Raw genomic sequence first — 10213 nt, 5'->3', positions numbered from 1 at the left:
TGCACTGCCACGCTGCCGTGCTTCCGCGGGGCCAGGACATGGTTGTTTCTCCCCACGCCAGCATCGAGTGGGAACAAGGACGTGCTCCCCGCAACCCAGAGCTGTGTTGGGTGCACAGGGACAAGCGCTGCAGGCAGTGCAGACCCCAGGGAGGGATGTCTCCTCTCCCCATCCCCTTTGCATCCCTTGGCAGGACGCCAGCCTGTTATGGGAGCTCAGCACCATTTATTACCAGGCTCTGCTCTTCTAATGAGAAGCAGTTTCTCAGCGCTGGCGCCGTGCCTATAAAAACGAATCTGTGCCTGTGCTGTCGGTGCCATGTGCTTTGCAGCGAGAACAGGGATCTGCGGAGCGGGGTGGCATGGGGCAGCGAGGGGGTGGCATCCCCGTGCGCTGCTGGGAGCCTGAAAGCTCTGGACGGCAGCGGGACGATCCCCGCACCACCCTGGGTCTCCAGGCTGGGGACTTCTCGGAGACGAGTGACATCTCTTGTCATGAGTCCCAGCCTCCTCCAGAAGCCGCTGGGGGAGGACGGCTGCGATGCTGGCAGCCCCCAGAGCACCCCCCCTGCCTCGGGGTCCCTGGGAGACGAGGAGAGGAGCCGCCGTGGACGGTGTTGTCCCAGGACTGGACTCGCCTCTTCTGTACTGCACACGTCAGACACGAGATGGTGCTGCCGTTCGCTCCTGTTCCCTGCCTGGTAACCAGGATGCGCTGAGCTCAGCCATGGACCTTGTCCGGCCGGGAGAGCACCCTGCTGCTAAACACAGCCTCTCCTGGGGGACAGATCCAGCATCGCCCACGGCGTGCGTGACCCTGCCATCGCTTCCTGGAGAGCTGACATCTCCCCTCGGCCACCGCGTCTGCGGGGTGCAGGCGGGTGGGCGGGCGCAGAGAGGCTGGGGGTTGCGGGGTCCACGCGGTAAGAGACGGTTTCGTGCCGTGTCTTTGCCAACGCGGAGCGCCACGGGGACGGCTGGCCGTGCTGGCTTCACGCTGCCAAAGGGAAGGGAACTGGGATGGACCCGGACGTGTGTCTGCAAAATCCCGCGACCGGTCGGACTTGGGGTGTTGGCACTTGCTTGACAGAGCTGAGGACTGTGCAGAGCACGCGGTGCGGACGGCGCTGTATAATCATTAATAATACGCGGCTTTATTTGTATTAGGGTAGTTTCCAGCATCCTCGGATGAGGGCAGGGCTTGGCCTTGCGGGGGGCCATATAGATATATATGTGCCTTACCAGAGGGGGTGCGTTACCGGACCTGTTGGTCACCGACGCGAGTGAGCTAATCCGAGACGTCAAGACTGGAGGCAGCCTGGGCTGCGGCGATGGTGCACCGGTGGAGTTTGCAGTCCTGAGGGATATGGGCCAGGCGAAGAGTAAAATCAGGACGCTGCGTTTTAGGAAAGCAAACTTCCAGCTGTTCGAGGAGTGGGTCTATAGGACCCCCTGGGAAATGCCCTCAGGGACAAGGGAGCAGAACAGAGCTGGCAGAGCTGTAAGGACGCTTTCCACCGAGTGCAGGAGCTGTCAGTCCCCAGGCGTAAGAAATCAGGAAAGGAAGGCGATGAGACTGGCATGGCTGAGTCGAGACCTGCTGGTCAAACCAAAGGGCAAGAAGGAACGGCAGAGGCGGGGGGAGCAGGGACAGGTATCCTGGGACGAGTCTAGGGACGCCGCCCGGCTCTGGAGGGATGGGGTCGGGGAGGCCAAGGCGCAGCTGGAGCTGAACTTGGCAAGGGACACAAAGAACGAGAAGAAGAGCTTCTGCAGGTGTGGCAGCCAGAAAAGGAGGGTCAGAGAAAGTGTACACCGTGCAATTTGCTCACCCGTCACAACCCACGGACCACACACTCAGCCCATCCTGGAGCCGCCCCTCCGCCCCGACTAGCCCCCTTTATAAGCTGAGCACAACGTCGTATGGCATGGAATAACCCTTGGCTAGTTTGGGTCACCTGTCCTGGCCGTGTCCCCTCCCAGCTTCCGGTGAAAATTAACTGTATCCCAGCCGCAAACCAGGACAGCTGGACCGAGCGCTGCGGACCGGGCACGGCAGGGCTGAAAGAGCGGTGCTGAGGGGCCGGGCTTCGCACAGAGAAGTGCCAAGGTAGAAGCGGAGGCAACTGGAAGGGGAATCTCACCTCCAGCAAAGGAACGGGAGGACGGTTTGGTGCTCTCTGTCTTCGTTGTCGGAGCCAAGGGTGTTTCTGGAGCGTGAGTCGCTGCCGATGGGGTCTCCACCGGTGCCGGCACCGCCAGCACAGACCCCTTGCCTGGTACCACAGGCTCCATCCTGCCCAGTCCAACCCAACCCTCCAGTTTGAGCTTTGCCATCAGATCCAGGGCAGGGATCCCCCTGGCTTCCCCTGTCCCAAACCCCCTCTGCAAGTTTGACACAGTGGCTGAACCACAGGGCTTGCAAATCCCAACGCGCAGCCACGGGGCACTTGGCAACGGGCAAACAAACAGCCCGTCACCAAGCTCGGCCGCTGGGCTCCGTCACACCGCAGCCCATAATTAATAGTGAGGATGGAAAGGCCCGTTCGGCTGCTTGGCCTCTCCTGCCGGGGACAGAACCGAGACAAGGCACTTGTACGTCATGTTTTTCCTTTGATGTTTATCTATTCATTTCCAGCCTCCGCTGCCTTCTACGTCCAAACCCCAGTAAGAAAACTCCCATTGCTCCTCCGCCCGCGTACCCGGAGGTGCTGCAGGATCAGCTCAGATTAGCAGTGCCAGCAAACCAGCAAACCTCTGCCGTGCTCCGGCTTCACCCCCGTGCCAGCCACAGCCCGGGCACTGCCCGCTGCCGTTCCAGGGGCTGCGGTCCCTTCCCTGGAGCCGATATGCAGAGCTTCCCTCTGTGGGGCGGATCTATTCACCCTGCTTTGGGGAAAGACTTTTTTTCACCCATAGCGTAGATGAGAGCAGCCTCAGGGTTGCTCTAACTCTGTGGGCTAGAGCAGGCAGGTAGTAAATCCCACACCATGCTCTGACCACGGCTTTCGTGCAGCGTCCTGCTCTCGTTTCTGCAACTGAACCCATTTCTTTTTCTCCTTTCATCTGCGGGACTACCCCAGCACTTCTGTTTTGAACTATTTTGAGTGCAATTTTTTTTTTTTTTAAATTTCGCTTTTTGCAGCACTAAAGCATGGTAAAACCCACCGGCCCACATCCCTCTCCCGCCCCAGCAGAAAAGCTGAGCGGGGCTGGGAGGCAGAGGTGGTAGTAAATAGCAGGAAAACACCCCTGTTGCAGAAAGCTCCGCAAAGGGAAATGAATGAAAGGCGGCTGCTGACGCACCCGTCTGGGCTCACGGTGTTTGGCCGGCGCAGCTTCCCCCGTCGATGGGTTACGGGGAGCGATGGTTCATCTCCAGGAATTACAATGGGGTGCAGAGGAGGGAAGGTGCTCGGCTGCCAGCAGAGCAGCCCCCACCGCCCAGGCCCTGGGCACGGCTCGTGTCCGTTCCCCCCCCTCCCCGGCGCTCAGCGGTGCTGCGGGAAGGGGGATTCGCTCCCCAGGAGGGTGCAGCCCCAGCACTGAGAATCGTGCTGCTCTGAGCAGCTCTCCGCTGCGGGAGGAACCCAGGGGATGCTCAGCGTGCCAAGTGCGCGGGGAGGATGAGTCAGGGCTCAGGACCGGGAGATAAATCGCCATAAATGCTGTGGTATTCCCTTCAGATCCCGCTCGCTGAGCTTTGCAGCTTTGCTCGGTCACGCTTTAAGTTGCCTCCGCAGCGGCAAGGGTTGCAGGTTTAGGAGGAAAGAAGGGAAGAATTGAGATTTCCGTGTCCCTGTGGTTCAGAGCTGAAAGAAGCAAACACTGTATTTTGTATGAGAAAATGTCTGGGACGTTTCTCGCAGCATGGAATGAAACTGAGGAGTTCGTTGCTGTGGGATCCAGGGTGGCCAAAAGGACAAACAGGCTCAAGAAAGGGATGAGATGGTGGTTTTGGAGGACCAGTGAGTTTATGAAACATCTCTGGCATAAGAAGACCTCAGGCTGCTGGTAGCTGGATGTGCTGGGGCTAGATTTCCTTCTGCCGGGGTGTGAGATGGGTCGTGCGCTCTGCTCCCAGGTGGTCACGGCTGTCAGCATCTGGAGACATGACCCCTTCTCCGGGGACCTGCCAAGAAGTGACCGGAGGAGCCATCCTCGGCTCTGAGACGGTGGCACCCACCCAGGGAGACGGAGCTGCACAGGGACCGCCGGGGAGGTGGGGATGCTCCTTGGAAACACGGGGCGTGTCTGCTGTGTCCCATCTGCGCCGAGGATGCCAGGAGGAACGTGCCGAGGCCAGCGTGTGCCGATGCTCGTCCCTGGCTTCTCCCTTTTAAAGGCAGCAAAAAGGGATGTGAGTATCTGCACAGCGGGTGCGGGGCTCCGGGTGGTTGTCCTGACACCGTCCCAGCTCATGTACCTTGTCCCTGGTCCCGTCCCGGTCCCCATCCCTTCCCCAGGGCTGCAGGAGTTAGCCAGCGGTGCCCGGAGGCTGCTTTCTGGTACAGGGCAGCCTGGCCCTGCACAGCCCATAATAAAAGATGTTTTCAAATCCCTGTAGCTGCCCAGGGAGCAAAGGTGCTGGGCTGGACGCTGCGTACACGGGCAAAATATAAAAGTAGGAGAGGTCACCTTAGAGGCAGGATTAGTTCGTCCTGAAACCATCCCCGGAGATATTTGTCTCGTGGGATCCGACAAGCCCCAAGCGACAGAGACCTTGGGGCACGCGGCTGGTTTACCGTGGGAGCAGCAACAGCCCCCGGCTGCAATTTCTTGCACCCGCAGCCGTCCACCTCGGGGCTTCCCTGGGGGACGAGGGGAAGGCGTCGGGAGCACCACCAGCCTGGGAACATCTGCCCTGAGGCCGGGTTTGGGGCTGGGCTGGAGTCGGGGAGGATGCTGGAGCAGGGCTGTGGTGAGCCCTGGAGGCAGAACGGCTTTTATCCACCTTTCCTGCGGGCCTTCAGCATGGCAGCCAGGGAAGGCTGAGCACCACGATGTCCTGGATCTTCTCCAGCTCCATCCTGCACAAACATCCCCTTCGGCACCTCTACTGCCCTTAGAGGAAGCTGGTGAGCTGCCTCCCCGTTGACACAGCCGGGGATTTCTTTGGCCTGGGATGAGGGCAGGCAGATCCGCATCCTGCCCGTGGTGCTGGCTGCCAGACCTGCCAGGTTTCAAGGCTCCGGTGTTTTGCATGCCAGGGTGAGCTGGCACAGACTGCATGGGAAGAAAACCTCCACAGCCCTGCAAACCACATCCCTGCCCGTGCATCCCTGCCCGTGCATCCCTGCCCATGCCACAGGCAGCCCACGGCTGGGTGAGAGCCAGCACCATGGGACTATCCTCAGCCCAACTCGAGTCGTGGACGGGGAGGAGGAGCTCAGGAGGGAGCCCCCAGCCCCGTGCATTGACACCACAGCCTGGTTGCAACCAGCCCATCCCTGCCTGGGAGGATCGTAAGGGACGTGGCTTCTTTAGACCTTTTTATAGCACAGGGATCACCACTAGCAGCTCTGCGTTTTGTTTTTGGGTGGTTTTTTTTTAGAAAGCCTCTGGTCCCCCCACTCTGCCCTGCCTTGAGGCGCCACACGTCTACAGAGAGCACCCACTGCGGGAGATCCCCCAGCTCCCCGCCACGGCAGAGATGACTCTGCTGCCGCCTGAGTGGGAAGCAGAGATTCATTTCCAGCAGTGGTAAGGTTCCCCTAATTTGCCCCAGGTGTCTGCAGAAAGCGCAAAGGGATTTTTAACTCCTTTGAGCCCCACCTCCAGATGGATGGGGGTCAGCCAGGGTCCCACTGGTCAGCTGCAGGCATGGGTGCTGTTCCCGAGGTGGTATTTAATGGGGCGCATCCCAGGCTGGGGTGTGGGAGTGCGTGTGTGCGCCTCCATCCTCCACCCCACGCCGGGCTGGGCTGGTGCCAGCCCATTGTGTTTGCTTTTCCTGCACACGCCAAGCTCGTTTCTTGGGGAAAAATTGGTCGTTAAAATGCGAGCGTGACCCCAACCCAGCAGCGCCAGGGGGTTGTGGGGAGCAGAAAACTGGCTTGCTCAGGATTTTACACTCAGAAACTTGCTCCTTTCAGTGAAATGGACTATTTCGGGTGGGTGTATGTGTGGTCTACTGACTTTATGGAAAATAGGCTGATCCTGCTCTATAGGAATGACCCTCAGCAAAGCTGGGAAAGGGGCAGGACGGCTCAGCATCCCATCCACCCCCAATCCCCACCATATTTAACGTGCGGGTTGGATAACGGGGCCACAAAGCAACGCGACACCAAAACAGCTTTTCCTTTAAAAGCCTCCCCTCGTGGGGAAGCCATGAGATGCATTTTCCATTGGGCTGCCTGGAGCGGCTGCGTCTTACCCCTTGGCAGCCCAGCTGCAAGCACCAGCGCTCCTGGGTTTGGCGAGAGTTTGGGGGAACGCAGGATGTGCTGCAAACCCCACGGCGTGCTCCTCCCTGTGCCAGCACTTTGGGCGTGCTCCTGGCTCTGCTGCCGCACCCATGGGCTCCTGCACCCTTGGGTGCCTGCTGTCTTGCTAAAGGGGGATTCAGGAGCTGGATTTTAGGGATGCTTTTGCTCCTGAGAGTGAAGCGTGGGGCTTGCAGGGGGAGACAGGCATCCCCTCGGTCGTTGCTGTGGAGCAGACATCTGCCCCAGCCCGAGCAAACAGAGCTGTTCCCATCTCAGGAGCTGAAGCAGAGCAGAGGCGACTTGTTCCGGCGTCCCAGAGGGACGTGGCAGGGACCCCGCGGGCCTGAGTCTGCACCCACGGAGCCCCATCCTCATCTTCGGCATGTCTGTCTGTCCGTCCGCTCTGCTTTAACACCTGGGCTGCTGCTCACGGGGCAGTTTGCAGGTGCTCGCGGTTCCCTTGGGCGGAGGGGCTGGAACAGGATTCCTGCCGCAGTGGCTCCGCGGCCGCTCCCGTTCCTGCTGTTGGCAGAGCAGAGCGCACGCATCGCTGCTGCCCCGGCTGCTGCTCGCTGCAAGTTTCAGCTCTCTCAATAAATACAACTGGTAAATCTATTAATTTTACAGCTCTAATTGATGTATTAATGTAATTACCTTTTATAACAAGGCAATTAAGCCCTATTAAAGATTATTAGCTAATTAAAACTCCTCTATACACACACACCAACCCCTTTATGTGCACAGATCGTTGGGCGGGGGGACTGTAAGCCCGTTGCAGTCAGGGCCTTGCAGGTCAGCACGATGCATGGCACGATGTGATGGGTTGGGATGCTGGATGGGGAGATCCGAGTCCCATCCCTGCCTCTACCACCGCATTTCTCTTCATGCTTGGGCACGTCACTTAGTGCTGGGGCTATAAGGGAGGGGGGACCGCTGCATACGCCCAGCCCAGCGCTTTTGGAAAAAAATTGGAGGCTGGGATCTTTTCCTCCTGGTAATAGGGAGGTTAACGGTGCTATGGTTTGCTGGCCAGAAGAGAGGGTTGGAAAGGGAAAATCCCCACTTGGAGATGGGGTGTGTCTGCTTTGGAAAGGAAACAGCTGGAGAAACGGCCCTCCGCTGGGGCCGGGAGTGAGGGGAGCGCGTCGGTTGGGGAGAGCACTTGGAAGGCGTCTGTGGGATCAGGGTGGCTCCGTCCTGGGTTGTTCTGTGCCTGCAGAAGCAGGTGACAAAGCTGCACACGGCCTGGGAAGTGAACGCCAGGGTCCTTGAGCCAAAAAGAGCTGAAAAGCCATCTGAAAAGCAATCCACAGGGCTCCCACCTGGGGCACTGCCCGGCCCGATGGCACGTCCCCTTCCTGCATCCCACCGTGCTGCAGCGGCCGCATGGTGCAGGGGTCCCCAGAGCTGCCCCTGCCCCCCAGTGCAGCTGTGCTTCATCGCTGCCCACGTGCACACGTGTGAGTTTGCATCGCGGCATTTGCAGGCACCCAATGATTCCAGGCTTTATTGCAGGCCAAAGAGCTTTGGAGGCTGAAAGGGGTTTGAAATTCCAGGAATGCGACTGCTTTCTGCCTTCTGAGTCACGCCGAGGAAGATACAGCCCGTGCTTGAGCCACACAGCCTCCCCATCCATCCACCCACCCACCCATCCATCCATCCATCCATCCATCGCCCGTCCTCCTCGCTCTGCCGCAGCGTCATGCACGCCGCTCCCGCTCCCTGAGCACTCATGGAAACCGCAGGAATTCACATTCGTGGGCCGAAGCATCGCGCCGTGCCCCGGCCCTGCGCCGTGCTGTGTCGGGGTTGGCTGCAGCGGGGAAGGGAGGTGCGGAGCGGAGCCTGTCCTCCTGGCTCGCCCGCGATGCAGCCTGGCTCATCTGGTTTAAATTAAACCCCTCCTGCCTTGCACAAGTGACAAACGCCTCTTTGCTGGTCGTGAGCCAGCCGGACCCGGGGACCAGCTTGCAGCGGTGGCGGCTGGGTGGTCCTGTCCTGCCCTGGTCCAACGCAGGGCTGAGGGCATCACCGCTGCAACCTTGCTTCGGGCTAGTGGGGAAGACAGAGCAGTGTGGGGCTGTCTGCACCTGGGAAAAAGGGGGTTTGCACGGGTGCAGCGTGGGGGGGCATCACCATCCTGTCCTGGAGCGGCTCTGCATGGAGCAACTAGTGCAAAGGAGCCAGAGTCTGACCCTCCCCGGACCTCTCCGCTCTGGGCTGCCAACGCCACCAAGGAGGATTGCAAAGCGCTGCGGGCTCCCCCCGCCCCCCGCCAGCAGACTCCCACCAGGTCCCCCGTGTCGTCCTGCTGCCCCCCAGCCCGGGGAAGCCCTCAAACTCAGTGCCCCAGGGCAGCGAAGCGTGGGGCCGAGCGCCGGGGTCCTGTGCGTGGCAGGAGCTCTGTGGGGAGCGCGAGGAGCCGGGACGTGCCGGGGGCACCCAGAGCAGGGACAGGCTGTGCCGGTGACCCTTAGCTGTGATTTTCAGCTCTTGCCCAAGCTGGTCCCTCCCTGCCTTTGCCCTGGCCGTGGTTTCCCACACTAAGGCAAGGAAGCTTTAACGCTGCTGTCCTTGTCCCAGGGGATGCTCTGGACCCCGATGAACATCGTCTGCTTGGGGAGCACCCCGAGGCAAAGGGCACAAAGCGTTTTCCTTCCCGCCCTGGGGTTACTTTTTAAAACAAAACAAAGCTGTGCAGTGGAAGGAGGCTGTTTGAATCCCACAGTGCCCCGCGGCTTGGCAGCCGCTGCGCCGGAGCCGTCGGCCAGACCCCGCCTTCGGCAGCGAGGCTGCGCGGCCCGGGCGGCACGGAGGCCGCGAGTCCCTGGCCTGGCCCGCCACGGTGCCAGGGCCGCCATCGCCATCCCTGTCCTCGTCCCCTGCCTGCATTGCCAGGCCCTGGGGTCCTGCACGCTCTTCACCTCCCCCGGGGACGTGAGAGTCACGGGGGGCCCCAGGGCTGCGGTGTCGTCCCCCCAGGGAAGGGGATAAGGGCATGGGGGAGCATGGGGGAGGAAAGGCAGCCCAGGACGGGCCGGGAGGCGGAAGGAGGGAGTAAAAGGGGAATTCGGCTGCGAATGCAAAGGAGGAGAAGGGCTGAACAAAGGAGTGGGGTAACAGAGAGTAGACACTGGCAGGGAGACCGGCACTGGGTGGGTGGTGGCACAGTCACCCCCTGCATGCAGCACCCAAGGGTGCCTCTGGGTGCAGAGAGGGACCCCCAGCAAGCAGGAATGGGGAAGGGGGTGCAGCGAGGCCGGGTGAGCTGAGCATCCCAAATACCCCCCGAACGTCTCCCGGTTGCAGTGGCAGGAGGGCTGTGCTCAGGCTGCCCCAGCTGCCCCCCCCACCCCCAGCTCTGCCACGGCGCTGGGGCGGCTTCTTGGCGTTGGGCTGTTGCTTTTTGAAAGCTGGTCCCTGGATTTGTGCTTGCGGTCCCTCTCCCCACCCTGCTACTGTTCACTGGCAGCAGTGACTCATCGGTGCTGGGAGAGGAACGGGGATTAATCATTCATAAAGCGCGTATGCACACATGTGTGTGTGTGTTTGCGTGTGTTGCGCTGGTTGCTGTGTGACTCATTCCCAGCCTGCCCGGGGCTTTGCTGCACTTCAATTAGCTGGGAAGCGAATTGAGCTTGATTGCAGCAGGGGCAGGAGGAGCTGGGCTGGCCGCGGCTCGGGAACGAACGCTTTCGCCATGGCTTTGGCCTCGCATCTTGTCAGTCCCGAACCTCTCCGACCCTGGGGTGGGTCACGCTTTGGGGTAGGCACCGGTGCCCAGGC

Source organism: Grus americana, chromosome 29 (assembly GCF_028858705.1).
Source record: "Grus americana isolate bGruAme1 chromosome 29, bGruAme1.mat, whole genome shotgun sequence".
In the NCBI taxonomy this organism is placed as follows: Eukaryota; Metazoa; Chordata; class Aves; order Gruiformes; family Gruidae; genus Grus; species Grus americana.
The sequence above is the reverse complement of the archived record's forward strand: the minus strand, read 5'-3'. Positions refer to the sequence as shown.